The sequence below is a fragment of the Peromyscus maniculatus genome, chromosome 20 (assembly GCF_049852395.1).
Source record: "Peromyscus maniculatus bairdii isolate BWxNUB_F1_BW_parent chromosome 20, HU_Pman_BW_mat_3.1, whole genome shotgun sequence".
Classification (NCBI taxonomy): domain Eukaryota; kingdom Metazoa; phylum Chordata; class Mammalia; order Rodentia; family Cricetidae; genus Peromyscus; species Peromyscus maniculatus.
Window position 1 is genome coordinate 5571669 of NC_134871.1, and position 17060 is coordinate 5588728.

Here is a 17060-nt window from a genome sequence, read left to right on the forward strand (position 1 = left end):
TTCATGCTGGAATGATGTGGGAAGATGACATTATCGTCATGTCTTCAGGGTCGAACTAGAGACTCTTGTAAATCAAAATTAAATTACACTCGGTATCATAAGCAGGAATTTCAGCTTCCAGGACATCAATATGTTTGTCCACATGTGGCTTTTATAAGTCAAAAGATGATACAGTCTGCAGCCAGCCCAGCCCAGCCCAGCCCAGCCCAGCCCGGACAGTGTTCTCTCTTTGAACCTGATGCTTCTCCATCAGTGTTTGTTTGGCAGTTAACCATGCACTGCCTGTGAACTTGAGTTGTTTTCTTGCATTGTTTCTTATCTCTCCCAGCACTGAACTGCAAGGGTGACTCATCTGGCAGCTGGTTTACAAGGCTCTCATCTTACCTTTGTACTGTTTTAACCTCGAACGACAATGTAGCATCCAGCTAGTCCACAGGATTGGTTGAGCATCTATTGTATTCTGGGCACTTCATAGACAGTGGAGAGGTGGCCGTCTTAGAGGCTGTATTCTGAAAGGATGGAGAGATATTTGCCATCACCGAGATGAGTCCATCGTGACAGATTAAGATGAGATTAAAATAAGGGAAGAATGCAATTTTGTAAGAACATGTCACTAGAAAACCCAGATTGGATTGGAAAGGACCAAAGACTTTGTTTAAAAAAAAAAAAAAAAAAAAACGTGAGGGGTTGGGGATTTAGCTCAGTGGTAGAGCGCTTGCCTAACAAGTGCAAGGCCCTGGGTTCGGTCCTCAGCTCCAACCAAAAAAAAAAAAAAAAAAAAAGTGCTATCAGCCGGGTGGTGGTGGCGCATACCTTTAATCCTAGCACTTGGGAGGCAGAGGCAGGTGGATTTTTGTGAGTTCGAGGCCAGCCTGGGCTACAGAGTGATTTCCAGGAAAGGCGCAAAGCTACACAGGGAAACCCTGTTTCGAAAAACCAAAAACCAAAAAAAAAAAAAAAAGTGGTATCATACCCAGATGGGGAGCTGTAACAGGAAGAATATGCAAAGGCTATAGGCAGGCGCAAACATGGACCACTAGGTGTGCTGTGCACAGTGCGCACTCTACGTGGGCACGAGACAGTTGCCGCCAGAGAGGAGAAAGCAAGGTGGACAGTGGGTCCTTGCAGAACTCTCCTTAAAGGCAACGGAAGCCGATGAGGGTGCGCAACACAGGGCTACCGGGTCCACTCTGCACACGGGATGTGCTTCCCAACTGTAGGGCGGGCGTCCTTCCCTGAACACGTCATCACAAACCATACGGCTGGAAGGGTTTGACCACTGCACGGGTGTGTGGTGCCTTTACAGACATGGGATTAACGTGTTGTGTCACTCTTCATTGCTATGACCAAAATGCCTGTCAGGAACAACTCAAGGGGAGAAAGGTTCATTTCACTCAGTTTTGGAGCCATGAGCCACGGTGGCAGGGACGGCATGTGGCGCAGAGCAGTTTAAGTTACAATGGTCAGGAAGCAGAGAGGGTGGGGTGGGGTGGGGCTGCCAGCCCTGAGGCCGGCTTTCTCATTCCTTATCTTTTATTCCATGAAGTCAACCCCCAGCCCAGGGGATGGTGTCACTGACATTCAGGGTGGATCTGCCCCAAATCCACAAGTGTAATTAGATAAATCTTAAAAAAAAAAAAAAAAAAAAAAAAACGGGCAAGCAACACCAATGGTTCCTCCATCCCCTAGGTGGTTCTAAATCCAGCCAACAGTGAGGAGGAGCCATCACGCTCAAGGGCACTATTAAAAAGTGCACAAGTATAGAGAAAATCTTAAAGAGTTAAAGCAACAATCAAAACGAAAGTTTTCCAAGTCTCACCTCGACGGAATGCTGACAGTGGTTGAAGCTTAAGTGACAGGTAAGTGATTCACGATTACATAATAATCTCCTCTTTTGCATGTACTTGAAAATATCTCCCATAGAAAGGTCTTCTCTGATGCTTAAAAGTTGTTAGAACCAAACCGTCATTAGCTCAGAACTCAAAGGATAAAACACCTAGGATCACATTCAACCCTGGAGTCTACGCTGGCAATAGAGGAACGACGTAGGCGCCTCTGAGTTTCCCTCTGGTTCCTTCTACAAAGGAAGAGGTGTCGCCCAACGTGGGGCCAAGTGTCACAGTGACCGAAGGCAGGAGCTTCAGCCTAACTGTGTTTAGGGTGATACTCTCTCTGCTTTGGTTTTCAATCATTCGACTGCAGAGACACCGAAGCAGCGTTTGTTCACAGCTAAGCAAGGCAGGATCCTGTCCTTCCTCTTCAGCTAAAACTTCATGATGTAAGGTGGGCAAGCTCAGAGGCATTGCAGTCAGCACTGTTAACCTTTGAAGAGAGAGAGAGAGAGAGAGAGAGAGAGAGAGAGAGAGAGAGAGAGAGAGAAGAAAAAAGTCTCCTTTCTTTCCTTCTTCAGTTACCACCTTAAATGAGCAGACCAAAAATACACTCCTTAGCTGAGCACGCTCAGGAATGTGCCCACCCCTAAAGTGCATTCCTATATGAATATGTAGGGGCCCGCTACACGAAATCCTCAAGCTTCCTTTGTTGGGAGAGGGCATTGTTTTGGATATAAGGCTGGGTTTCCTTTACATCTTGCAGGTGTTAAGTCTTTCTCCACACCCTCGTCGTGGCCATGCTTACTTTGGCTCTGCACTCATCCAGATACAAACCCATTGTGTTAGGGTTACAGTTTTCACTTAGCTGATCTCACCCGTGGGAAGCTTCCAGTTTGGAGCCCTAAGCCCAAGCAGAATCTAGAAGACAATAGTGTTCAACCAGCCTGTCTAGCACCCACGATGCTGCCCACATCCCAGGTGCTTTGGCCCCTGCCCCTTTCCTCCACCAGTACCCCACTCACTCGCAGGGGCAGGAGGTCCTCCATGTGAGGGTGGACCACATGCCGGAGTGGGGAGGGGCTGCCAAGGGGAATCCTGGCTAGGGGCCAAACACGCAGCCATCTCCCAGAGTTGACTGGAAGTCTCCCAATAACCCAGACCAAGATCCAAGCTCCCTCGTACCCACCAGCCATTGTTAGCTGAGATTGCCCACCTTCTGCTGGAAAGAACGACATTGTGATGATCTCACCCTAGCATTTTGTTAACTATCGCTGTTACCTTGGCCTGAAGAGATTGGATTACTTTTCTCAGTCAGGGAAAACCTAGGGTCCCCCAGAACACTCTATTGAGCAAACATTGAAGGTAAGCATGCATGGAAACTCCCAGCACAAACATCCCACACAGGACGCTTTCTCCTTCCTCTAAGCCCAACTAGGGAGAATATGCTCACAGAATGTAAAGTGATCCTGACCAATTGTTAGGATTGATTTTTTTTTTTAACCTATAGGGCTGGGACATAACTTACTGGTCAAAGAAGTGCTTAACATGCACAAGGCCCCGGGATCAACCCCAACACCAAAAAAACACAAATTAAAACTCTAATTTTACTGAACGATTAATTATGTGGGCCTGGCATTTAGAAAAGCACTTTCTGGGCAAAAATCTCATTTGTTTCTTAATATAACTCTGTGAGGTCAGCAGCTGAGATCGTTTGTACTTCAGATGAGCCCAAAACAGAGAGATTAAATGCCAGATTAAAAGCCACACAGTACATGATAGAGCCAAGATCATATGTGAGGTCACAATGTTGTAAATGAAAGAAAAGGGAACCAGAAATCAAGAGACTTGGGTTTGAAGCCTGATTAGCAGTCAATAGCTCCATGATCTCTGGTGACCTTAGAGTTCATTTTTCCTCTTTTATGAAGGACCAGATTATTTTAAGGATCCTTCTAGCTCCAGCATCTACAGAGACATGATCTCCTAACCAGACACACCATTGTGAACAAAGAACCATCAACAGCCTTCCATGCTGGCTCAAAGGACAGACACCGTTTAGGAGATCAGCAGGTTTGCAACATTGGTCCCTTTTTAATTAAAAAAAAATTAGAAACATCTTGCAGTCCTAGTAACCATGCCCGGCATTGCAAGGGCTGAGAGGAAAAGGAAGTACCAACATGGTGGATGGATGGGACACTCTGAAGGCAGATTCCGTGTTATGGCTCTATGCTGTCATAGCCAAGGTCAAGGATACTAAGCAACTCAGCCGCCTATTCATGGAGAGCTGCTCAAGGCTCTCTTTCCCAGAGGTATGTGCCTTAGGCAGAATTATTTTCCAAAGAGACAAGACCAATATGGCGGCTTGTATCTGTGATCCCAGTGCTTAGACGGCCTTAACACCCAAGATACCGCCCACATCCCAGGTGCTTTGGCCCCTGGGCCAAGAGAACTGCTGCAAGTGTGTGGCCAGCCTGGCTTAGGTTGTGAGACCCTGTGAGGAAGGAAAAAAATTTTATACCCTTCCGTTGTGGTTTGAAGGTGAAATGCCCTCCCCCCACACGGGCTCCTGTGTTTGCACACTTGGTCCCCAGCTGGTGGCGCTACATTGGAGGATTGTGTAATCTTTTTAGCTGGAGCCTTCCTGGAAGGAGGGAATCACTGAGGGCAAACTTTGAAGTCCTGTAGCCCGGCTCTACTTCCTAGACACTTTCTGCTTCCTGGATGTAGATAGAGCGCCGCCAGCCATCTCACGCTTCTGCCACGTGCCTTCCGCACAAGGGCGGACTGTGTCCCTTCAGACTGTAAGCAGAATAAACCCTTCCTTCTGCAAGCTGCGTCTTGTCAGATATTTTGGTCACTGGAATCCTTTTTGTTTGTTGGATCGCTTGTTTGTCTGTCTTTCTAGTGATAACTGGGAAGCACTGGTGGCTATCTTCGTCACCCGGAAGTGTGGTTGATGTATTGTACACCCCAATAAAGCACCTGGGGATCAGAGAACAAAACAGCCACTAGATTAGACATAGAGGCCAGACAGTGGTGGCACACATGCCTTTAACCCTATCATTCGAAAGGCAAAGATCTGTCTGGATCTCTGTGAGTTCATGGCCACATTGGAAACAGAGCCAGGCAGTGGTGGCACACACCTTTGATCCCAGGACTTGAGATCTCATGTCTTTGCTTGGGAAAGACACACACTTTTAATCCCAGGAAGTAATATGGCAGGACACAGAAAGGTATGTAAGGCGTGAGGAGACAGGAACTTGCTCTCTTGAGGCTGAGGATCAGGAACTAGAGGCTTTTAGCAGCAGTTAAGCTAAGACCCTTTTGGGTGAGGACTCAGAGGCTTCCTGTCTGAGGAAACAGGATCAGCTGAGGAGTTGGCGAGGTGAGGTTGGCTGTGGCCTGTTCCGTCTCTCTGATCTCTCAGTTTTCACCCCAATATCTGGCCTGGGTTATTTCTATTTCTAAGACCTTTTAAAATTTGTGTTACATGAAAGTCCCCAGCAATTAAAGCCAGGCTGTGTGAGCAAGGATATGAGATGGAAAGAGGGTGATAGAGGGGCCAGCTATGCCTGAAATCCAGGTCCACCACGGTCTTCTCAAGGACTTGAGCCAATAAATTCCCTCTGCTCCTTCGCTTCTCCTTTAACCGACATTGATGAACAGCCATGTGCCTCCACTAGCGCCTTGAAGATTTTCCTGTGGGGGAAAGCCACAGCTTCTCAGAGCCATGATGGGACAGCTGTGAAACCCCACATCTAAAACGTTGTAATTCTAAATCAGTGGTCAGGACCCTTGAGTCCTGCGAGGTTTGTATTCCCTGACGGATACTCACATGCTTTGCCTTCGTTGACCAAGGTTAGCCTAAAGGCATCTACAGTGTTTCCGGATCTATTACTTTGTATGGGAAATGCCTCAGTATCCAAAGAACACTCCTGGCAACTGTCCTTCTCTTGTCCCTTTGCATCTGCTTGGGACACTAACCAATGTCCTCAAGTAACCACAGGCCTCCAAATCTCTTGTAGGGCATTGATAAGGTAACTCATGAGAGAGAATAGCTTGCTTGCTTTGAGCCCAGCTAAAAGAAATAGAAGCTATTTTCCTTTTCCCTGGCTCCATTGTAACACAGTGCTTCCTGGCCCAACTCCCTCTTGTGGTCCAGCAGAACCTTAGTTCTCAATCAGCCATTGAGAAAACAGTCTAGGAAAAATGATTATTATCTAGCCACCTGACCAGGGTAATGTGAGGCTCAATGTCCCATTTTGGAATTCCCTTTGGAATTCCATTTAGGAATTCCCTAGGCAATGGCCTAGGAAAAAGCTGTGCATCTCTCTCCACAGATTTATCCATGTAATGGGACCTTCTCTTCATGGAGGACTGGAGGGCCTATAAGAGTGACCTGGATCCTGGTGTCTCCAAAGAAACCAATGCCTGCTTAGATCTCTAATGAAATGAGAAAGTGGTTCCCATAATCTTGGCATAGTTACTGGAAGCAGATATGAAAGCATGAATCACTGCCATTCCCATAGCACCTCCCATGTGCTTGCTACCATTCCTCTTTGAACCCTAAAAAAAACCTCCCAAGGAGGCCCCCTCCCCATACCTCTCAAAACCAGAGAGCAGCAGTTAATTGTCCGAGGTTTTGTTTACAACAAGAAGGCACATGCACAAAAACAAGCCAATCCCAATAAACCCATTAAGAAATAAAATTCACCTAGCAGTTCCTGGCAGTGGATGATTCATGGCAGGCATGTGATGGGTGCCCAGCCAAGAGCTCCACCTCTGTCTATCTTTTCTGTGACTTTATCCTGAGAAAAGTCCCTGAGCACACAGAGTTCTCAGAGTGTGAGATGGAGTCCAGTTCTTATAGAGGAAGAGGGTTTGGGGTTAAATGCTGCCTCTGAGGCTGAGGAGATGGCCCAGTCAGTAAAGTCCTTGTCTTGCAAACAGGAGGGCCTAAGTTAAATTCCCAGAACATACATTAATGATTGAATGAAATAGGAAAAGGAAAGAAAAGGGTCGGGGAATGAGGGGAGGGGAGGGGAAGTATGGAGAGGGAAGGGATGAGGATAGGGCAGGCAAAATGTGGCCAAAATTGTAATCCCAGCACCAGGAAGGCAGACAAGGCAGATCCTGGGGACTTGCTGACCAGCCAGCCTAGCCTTGTGGCAAGTTCTAGGCCAGTGAGAAAGACCTTCTCTAAAAAAGGAAGGACATCAAGGTTGTCATCTGGATTCCACACATGCAACCCCCCCCACACACACACTACACACACACAAACCTTCCCACCCATACACACACACACATACACACACACATTATACATACATACACTACACACATACACCCATACACACACACATATACAAACCCTCTTACCCATATACACATACCACACACACATACACACACAAACCTTCCCACCCATACACACACATACTACACATACACATACACATACACACACACATACACACTACACACACCCATACATACACACATACATATACAAACCCTCTCACTCATACACATACACATACATACACTATACACACACATACACACTACACAGACACACACATACATATACAAACCCTCCCACTCATACACACACACACACACATACACACACACTTACTTTCTGGCTCCCTAGATAACTAGCATTGCAACTCTAAACAAGTCAAATGCCAGTTTTAAGTGTTTGTCCTTGTATGTATGTGTCCCTGTAAAATTCACATTGAAAAGCAATTTGCAAAGCCAAAGTATCGAGAGACGGGGCCTTTAGAAGATTACAGCAAGGGGGCTCCTCATCGATGGACCTTTACCAGAGCGCTTAAGGGAGCAATCGCTTAGTTTCTGCTTCCCCTTTCATGGTGTGAGGCCGCAAGCATAAGCCGCCACCTTCGCAGCAGAAGGCATGCTCACCAGTCACGGAAGCTGCCTGCCCTTGAGTTTGGATTTCCCAGACTTTGGAACTGTGAGAGATAAATTACCTTTATTTTCTTAATTACCTTTCCTTATTAACCATCCAGTCTAAAACATGTTACGAACAGACTAAGAATGTCAAGTAACCAAACGGAAACTTCATCTTCTCTTATGAGAAAATATGTAAGAATATTGCCCGGAGCGTGGTGGCTCACCTCTTTAATCCCAGCACTCAAGGTGACAGAGGCAGGTGGATCTCTATGAGTTTGAAGCTAGCTTGATCCACATAGTGAGGTCCAGACCAGCCAAGGCTACACAGTGAGGCCTTGTCTAAAAAATATATATATAATAATTAAGAGTATCTGTCTCTGGGTTTGTAAAACACCTACCAATAAACCTATAGAAGTACTCATCACGTGATATCATTAATACTAAGGTAATGTCATTAGCTGGCAGATGAATGGACTCAATGAATTGGAAGATGGCTAAGGGAGAAAATCCAGTGAAAACCTGGGAGAGTACGCTGTTAGAGGACTAGATGGTCAGCAGTGATGAAGACCACCAGATGGCAAGGTTTGAGTTTGGGAGGACCAGAGGCGATATGTATGGAGACCCAAGAGGATGGAAGGCAAAGAGTTCCATTACCAATGTCCCAAGGCCTCTATGGTCTAGAACCCCAGCCTGGAATTGAATCCCTCCAAGGCCCCCTTTTCAGAAAAATCACTGCCCACAAACATCAAGACCCTTGAGTTAAAACCCTAGGAGAAGGGACTGGCACTCTCGCTCAAGTTCATTGTCCAGTTACTCTGCAGGCACCAGATAAGCTGCGCTCTGACTCCTGCCGCCCCTTTGCCCCATTCCTCTCTAGGAGACCAAGGAGAACTTTAGAGCTGCCTTCCTGCTGCCGAGCCTCGAGAAGCTTGCTTTTAAAAGCACTCACTCAGCCTTGTAAACATGTCACAACCCATGGCCAAGTTCTCCACACTCTTTGTGTCTTTATATGATCTCTCTAATGGCACTCCACCTGTGACTTGGAACCCTCGCTTGCCAGGTTTGGGTTACCAAGAAGTGTATGTTCACAGAAGATTTTATTACTACTCACTTTGGCTGGATGGTGTGGTTGCTTCTTTTTTCATTCATCTCCAGGAAAAACACATTCCCTGATGCGACCAGATAAAGTGGGATGTCAGGCATGCTTTTCTTTTTCTGAGGAAGTTGCTTCTGCTTTTGGTGGTGGGTCTTGTCTGTCCTGGACCTCCCAGAACTCAGCTTGCATTATGGTCAGAGAATGATGACTAGCTCCTGGGAAGCCACACTGATTCCTTCCCTCAGAGCACGGATGCTAGAGACAAGTGTCACCTGGTGTCCTGAAGGCTCCTTACAAATTCTGTCCTTGGAATTACATGGATGACAGAGTGGGAGGAAAGATCATTCTTCATTTACCAATGTTCAGCCCAACAGAATTTACAGTTACTCAGAACTTTGCACATGACTTCAAAAGAAAGGCAGAGAACCTGAAAGGAAGAAGGGTATATGGGGTGGGTCACTTTGGATGCAAGAACTTTCTGGTGGTTTTTTACAATAGCCAGTCCCTACCAGGAGCTTAAGGAATGCTAAAACTTTTCAATGGTTGTTAGGGTAGGCAGTCCCTACCAAGAACTCAAGAGGTGACAAACAGTGCTAAGTAGTTTATATTCATTATCTGACTGAATCCTTACATCAACCAACTCTACACATGAAAACACTAAAGCTCAGATTAATCAAACAACTCACCCGAGATCACATTAATTTGCCCTTGAACTCAGGATTCTGACCTGAGAGTCTGCAGGCTTAAATTTTGCTCCTCAACTTACAGTGGGGTTACATCCTGATAAGCATGTCATAAGGTGGAAAATATTCCAACGCAAGGTGCATTTCATTACCTTTGCCTAGTCTTCCTTAAATGAGTTCAGAAGCCTCCTTTGTAACAGAGTAGTGAAATTTCAGGTCATGTGTTCAATACTGTCCATTGAAAGTGAAAAGCGGAATAGATATGCATCTCACACCATCAGAAAGTCAAAAGGGACAGGTGAAGGCATCCTAATTTGGGGACCACCTAATACTGTTCTAGGAGCTCAATAAGGAGAGGTTGTTGGGTGGCTTCAACGTCCACCGAGACATCTAGATCACACCTAAGGTACCCACTACATCACTTTTTACAAAGACAGGCAGAGGCGTACCTGGGGACGCTTCACCAGCAACCACCAGACCTAGGACCTCAAACAAGCCCTCACCATGTGATGGTATCTCAGGCCACCTGTTCACACGGATGGCATAGCCAGGCTCCCATTTCCCGCAATGACCGAAACCACTATTCCCAGAGAAAAAGAACAGGAAGTTGGGGGGCGGGGAGATCTGGGAAGAGTTGGGAGAAGGAAAGGAATATGATCAAAATATACCATATGAAATTCTCAAGGAATAAATAAAAATAAATAAAAGCCTTTAAAACAGGCCAGGACAGTAGGGTCTGGAGAGCAGTCTCAACTGTTAAGAGCACTGGTGGCTTTTTTTAGAGGAGATGGGTTAAGTTCCCAACACCTACAGGTAGTTCACAGCCACCTTAACTCCAGTCCCAAGGGTTCTGATGCCTTCTGGCCTACAGGCATCAGGCACACACTTAGTGCACACACATATACGAAGGCAAACACTCATACACATACAACTAAAATCAATATCTTTTAAAAAATAAGACAGTAAGGTCTTACTTTTGGAAGACTTTCCAATAAGACAATTTGAAGCAGAGTTAGTTAATCACTTAATTAGCTTTTATCAGTCAAATAGCAGGGTCTCACTGAAGGCTCCTTTGGGTGTAAGATTCAACATAACAGTTGGTATGCATGCTGCACACCGTGCTTGGAGTTCCAGCCCAGGCTATTGACAAATTTTAGCTTAGTCCTCACTCAACCTGGTGAAAAGAATGAGTATTATCTATGCCTATTGCACAGTTGAAGAAACTGGGAAATAGAAAAACAAAGTATTTGCTCAATGTCTGTTAAGCATGCCTAATATTTTACTAGCGCTTCTGATTATATTTTCTTATTTGATGTCATAACAAGCTGGTGAGGGATATTTTTTATTTTTATCATCTCTTTAGAAATGAAGAACCAAAGTTTTGCCTTAAGGCTGCAGCTATTGTGCTGTAAGACTCCACACAAGTAGCTTAGAAGATGGCTCCCTGGTTAAAGTACTCGTGGGCGAGTGTGAGGACTGAGTAGTGTGTGTGTGTGTGTATGTGTGTGTGTGTGTGTGTGTGTGTGTGTTAGCATCCCTGTAATTCCAGCCTCATAAGAAAAATAGGAGATACCTAGAAGAAGCTAGCTAGTAAGACTAGCCATTGGTGAGCTCTAGGTTTGATTGAGAGACCCTGACTCAATGAAGAAGGTGGAAGAGTGATTGAGAATGCCTGACATCAACCTTGGGCCTCCCAATGTATGTGCATACACATGCACATACTCCCACACACGTGCCCACACATTTGCAAAACATGTATAAATGCACATGCATAACACACACACACACACACACACACACACCAAAACACTCCAAGCAAGTTCCTTGCTCCTCCAGATCCCAGTTTCTTCCTCTGTAAAATGGGAGTTTAGACAGGAATTCTCTTCAAGCACTTCCAACTCAAACATCCAGGATAGTAATGAGAGATGGTCTTGTTCTCTGAAATTCCTTTCTAGTAAACATGATGCATCTTGGTTTAAATTCAGGTAGCCTGGCATCTTGTTAAGGGTTTAGATAATTATACTGCTTAATTATCCATGTGCTCAGGGGCCCAAGAGAGTGGGTGCATTTTTACACTGATCTAATTAAAGAATGCTTGATTCAGGCTGATACCTCTCAGGTGGCACACCTCCTTTGCTGTGAGCACCAGGTGCATGGCAAGAGCAGGATTCCCTTGATGCCAAGATGAGGAAGCGATGGAAGAGTTCATGCCTAGGGAGTCCTGGGCACTGACCAAGGCAAAATTGGGGGCTTCTCAGCATGTTCCCTTTTGAGACGGAGGGTGGAACGTGGAAAGGCTGTTCTTCCTTTCTTCTCCTGGTGCTGTAATAAAATACTCTGACAAAAGCAATTTAAGGGAGAAAAAGAGTTTATTGTAGCTCACGGTTCCAGTCATGACAGGGAAGTCTAGGCAGAGGGGCTTGAAGCAGATGTTCACGTGCCATCCATCACCAATGACCACATGCTGCTCTGCCTCTTCCGCCCACTTACACAGTCCAGGATTCCCTGAGCAGGAAACAGCCCTGCCTTCCCATATCCATTAATATAATAAAGACAACCCACCACAGGCCTGTTCAGAGGCCCAGCTCCCAGATGATTCTAGATTTTGTCAAATTGAGGACTGACACTAGCCTTCATAAGCTGTAAAGCACCAACCCTTGACATCTGAAGTATCAGAGAGACACTCTCCCTGCTAACCCTCCTCTCCACTCTTTCCCCCCAAAAGGGTACTTGTCTGGCAGACTTTTGTTGTTGTTGTTGTTGTTGTTGGTTGGTTGGTTGGTTGGTTGGTTGGTTGGTTGGTTGGTTTTTTGAGACAAGGTTTCTCTGTGTAGCTTTGTTTGTCCTGGTACTCACTCTGTAGCCCAGGCTGGCCTCAAACTCACAGAGATCCACCTGCCTCTGCCTCCAGAGTGCTGGGATTAAAGGCGTGCGCCACCACTGCCCGGCCAGACTTTTTTTTAAATAAAAAATTAATATGCCTCTTGAATGCATAATGACATATCATAGCTTTGACACCCAACTTTTGGAGAATGGGAAGTAACCACATTTTCATTTGATTATGATGTTCAGAGGACTGGACATTTGCTTAAACATTATCAATTGTGATGTGTTCAATATGGAGAGACACTGTGTTCTATCACTGTAGTTAACTTTTTCTACCCAGTCTCACTGCTCTAGAGAATTCCCTACTGTGAATCTGGGGTTCAATGCACCCATTTCAAACATAGAAACCCACAAGGCCAAAAAGATATCCACTCTTCCTGCTTCCCTTGCAGCTAAGTCACAGCCAGTCATAGAGGCTTACAGTTTTTTCATCAGAAGCTAAGGATTCAAAGGCTCAGAGCCCATGGGACAGGCAGGCATCCTGCTGAGGACAAAAATAGCAGAAGCAGTAACAACAGCTTACATCCAACGACAGTGATAGCCGCGGTGTATGCTGTTCAGGCGACGGCAGCGATGTCATCAGCAGGCTGCTTTTCATCACGATTTTGGCCTTGTCTGATCTGCCAGCCTCCCTCCTGTTCTAGTTTATTTCCCGTTGCTGTGATGAACACCAGGAGGACCAAAACCAACTCAGCAGGGAAAGCTTACACTTTACAGTTCATCATTTAGGAAATCCAAAACAGGAAGTCAAGGTGGGAACCTGGAGGTGGGAACTGAGGCAGAGACCATGAAGGAACACTGCTTACTTTTCCCCTGTTCTTGCTCAGCTAGCTTCCTTGTACAACCCAGAACAACCTTCCAGGGGGTGGTACCGCCCATAGTCTTATGGGCCCTCCTTTATCAATTAACAATGGGGAAAATGCCCCCCAAAGACATACTCACAGACCAATGCTATGAAGTCAATTCCTCAACAGATGTTTCTTCTTTCTGGGTGTGTCAAGTTGACAACCAAGGATGGTCATCACACGTCCTTTGTTCCAGTTTATTTTCAAACCTGCATCTTTCTGACATTTCAAAACATCCAGAGTTGGTTTCCACTGTTCATATTTAGGAGTATGAATAAGATACATGACTTGAACAAGTTAGTTTACTCCAACTCTATTTGTCTGTAGTGTGGAGTCACACCATCTTCCATTCATTCACTCAGAAAATAAGTAATTATTGAACATCTACTAAATGCCAGACACTGCCTAGTCTCAGAGATTTATAGTGGGATTGGAAAGTTCAACAAACAAATCATTCTAGAAATAATTTATGATGGTAGTTTTTCCTATGAAAATTATCAGAGTTATTCATAAGAGACACAAAAAGGCAAATATTCACTAATTGATGTATGACCTACCCTTATAAGGAAATACTCAGTTGCAGAAAGGAATGCAATGAGAGTGTGTGACAACATGGATGAACCTTGAAAACATCGCACTGAGGGAAAGAAGGCAGGCACAAACACCACAAAGCCCATGGTTCCGTTTGTATGAAATGCTCAGAACAGGCAAATCCAAAGAGACAGGAAGATTATTAGTTCTCAGGGGCTAAGAAATGACAGAATCGGGAGTGACAGATAAAGTTTTGGTGTGGTGAAAATATCCAAAAAATAATAGTAGCACTGTTTGCACAAACTTATGAGTATACTAAAGCCATATATATATTATATATATTATATATATTAACGAGAATAATTTTATCATATGAGGGTATATTTGAAAGGACAACTCACTCTTATTCCACACCTCATCACTGCTTCCCCTTATACAAGGCCATCTTTCTCTCCTGAGGCTGACAGTTTCCCTCTGGTAACTAGGTGCCCACTCTTCAGTTTAGAAACCTCATCAATAGACCAGCTCTCTATCATTGTCTAACTAGATCAATTCCCAAAGACTGATTGACCCTGCTTAGGTCACATGTCTGCCTACGGACCCCTCGCTAGATTGGGAAAGCCTGGCTTGCCTGGTTTCCTGGCAACCCCTGTGAGGTGTCAGGGGTACTATGGTGAGCCACACGGAAAGGGAGAGAGTCCCCCCAAAGAGCAACAGGACTTGTTGCCAAAAAGGGAAGATGAGGTGGGGTGCTTAACCAGTAGCCATCAGTCCATTGTAGTCTCTTTCAGAGGTCAGAGGTCAGACACCAGAAAGACATCCCTAAAGATGGTTCAGACTCAGGGCTAGAGAGGTGGCTCAACAGTTAAAGCATTTGCCTGAGAGGATTAGAACTCAGACACCCAGAACCCAGGGAAACGCCAAGTGGGCATGGTGCCCACCTGCAATTCCAACCTTAGAAGGCCGAGACAGGCTGTCCCCAGAGCAAGCTGGTTAGCGAGACTAGCCATATAGGCTGGATTGAGAGACACTACCTCAATAGATAGGATGGAAAGCAGTGGACAAAGTTTCCACTTTGTCCAACATCAACCTCAGGTCTAAGGCCCATGCATACATGTGTGTATGCACACACTTCCAGATACATGTAAACACATACACACATGCACACAACACACAGTAACACATGGTTTAGAAAGACATTTAAGATACAATGTAAGGAATAAGTAGAAATAGAAAGTACTGGGAAAGACTGCCATGGGCAGTATAGGTCAAGGACAACCCCACAGATGACACACACCATCATAGATACCATCAACTCTGAACCCTTGAGCCATGCTGTTGTTACTGTAGGACCCAGAACTCCCAAGGTGGCTCCCTTTCTGCTCTGGAGACCTGGGATTCAGAAAACATCCTGCCCCAGGTTTTGCCCTGCAGAGGCTCGGCCCTGAGAGCAGTTCCTATCCTGGGAGCAACCGATTCTTGAAGGGTCCCGGCTGTTGAACATTACAAGTACAATAAATACCACTTCATGCCTCATGTTCCAGCCCTGGTCTCATATAAAAAATTCCAAGCAGATATTTTAATGGCCCTTGCTTTCATCTAGGAAAAGCTAAGCTACAAGGCGATAAGATCAGCTCGAACTCATTGCTTGCATCTCGGAACACTCTGCACAGAAGATTTGCTCTTTTCTTCTTTGTTTTGGGGTGTTGTTGGTTTTTTTTATGGCCAATGGGAAGAAGGGGAGGTTACAAGGCTAGTCTGATATGGATACATAGCTTTTATGAGACTGGAAGAGAATGTTAAAAATATTCAGCTACTCATCTCAAAGATCAAAAAAAAAAAAAAAAAAAAAAGAACTGGCTAGGAGGGCACACAGATGTTTCTGTCCCCAGAGCAGCTCGTTCCTGAGGACCCATTTGAAACCAGTGAAAGTTCACGGACAGGGCTGGATCTGGGAACTCCAATAATCTTGTCAGGACACACTCTCACTTTCTAGTCTAGGCGAGCAGCTGTCCTGGTCAGCCCAGGACTGAGGGATTCCTAAGCTGTGAGACTCAAGTTTCAGAATCAGTAGGATCCCAGGTAAAGTGGACTGAGCTGATAACCCTGGTTTATATCTCCAATGGTGCTGGTCTCTAGGCTATCTACAGCAGTCCTGGGCAACCCTACTATCCAAAGCTATAGGCTTGTGACCCACCCTCCCTGCAGCTCAGGCAAATGGGCATTCATAGTCTTACCAGCAGGGGTCCCACAATTGGCCCTTATTGGCTGGATTTGGTCCACATGCCATGAATATGTCCCTATAACGATAAGTTGTGCTCAGCACCTTCACTACCATAGTCCTTCTGATAACCAACCTGGGATGTGCCTCACTGTTTCAGAATATTAATTTAAGATGTGTTAATTTGAATTATGCTGTGGAACATTTGTTTAATGATGAAAAGATGTGTTGCATTCTTTTATGTTGCATTTGTTTAACTCTGTGAAGCTGTGTGACTTTGCCTGTCTAAAACATCTGACAGTCTAATAAAGAGCTGAATGGCTAATAGTGAGGTAGGGGAAAAGATACATGGGGCTGGCAGGTGGAGAGAATAAATAGAAGGAGAAATCTGGGAGGAAGAAGAAGAAGGAGCAAGAACAAGAAAAGGAGAACACTAGGGGCCAGCCACCCAGCCACACAGTCAGCCACGGAGTGAAATGAAAGTAAAATATACAGAAGTAAGAAAAGGGAAAGCCCAGAGGCAAAAGATAAACAGGTTAATTTAAGAAAAGCTGTAAAGAAACAAGCCAAGCTAAGGCCGGGTATTCATAAGTAATAATAAGCCTCCGTGTGTGATTTATTTGGGAGCAGGGTAGTGGGCCCCCAAAAGAGTAAAGAGCCAAAGAGCATAAGAGTAAAAAAAAAACAACCAACAACTCGAAGACTTATGTTTTGAGTACTTGGTCCCCAGGCTGTGGCACTATTTTAAGTTTGGCTAGCAGAATCAGGTTGATGGGTGCAGACCTTTGATGTTTACAGCCTGGCCCCTGGTTTCCAGCCTTCTCACTCTGCTTCCTGGTCTGTGAACAGTCGCTGCCTCACAACCCCATCACCACTGACTGAGTGACTCCCCCCTGCCTCTGTGATAGGCTAAAATCCCCTGAAACTGGGAGCCAAAATAAATACTCTTCTCCCTCATGCTGTTTCTGTATTTCTGTCGTGTTAACATAATAGTTCCATCAAAGCCCACACACGGGCACCATATCACTCTGTCACTGTCTTTTGGTCCATGTG

General features: G+C 45.3%; 1 long non-coding RNA gene across 1 annotated transcript; it reads left to right on the forward strand.

The window, feature by feature from the left end:
• Nucleotides 1–3653: 3653 nt before the first annotated feature.
• On the forward strand, nt 3654–6538 carry LOC143269655 (uncharacterized). Its single transcript, XR_013046235.1, has 2 exons — nt 3654–4138; nt 6170–6538. It is a non-coding gene; the product is annotated as an uncharacterized LOC143269655 (long non-coding RNA).
• The last annotated feature ends 10522 nt before the right edge of the window (nt 6539–17060 follow it).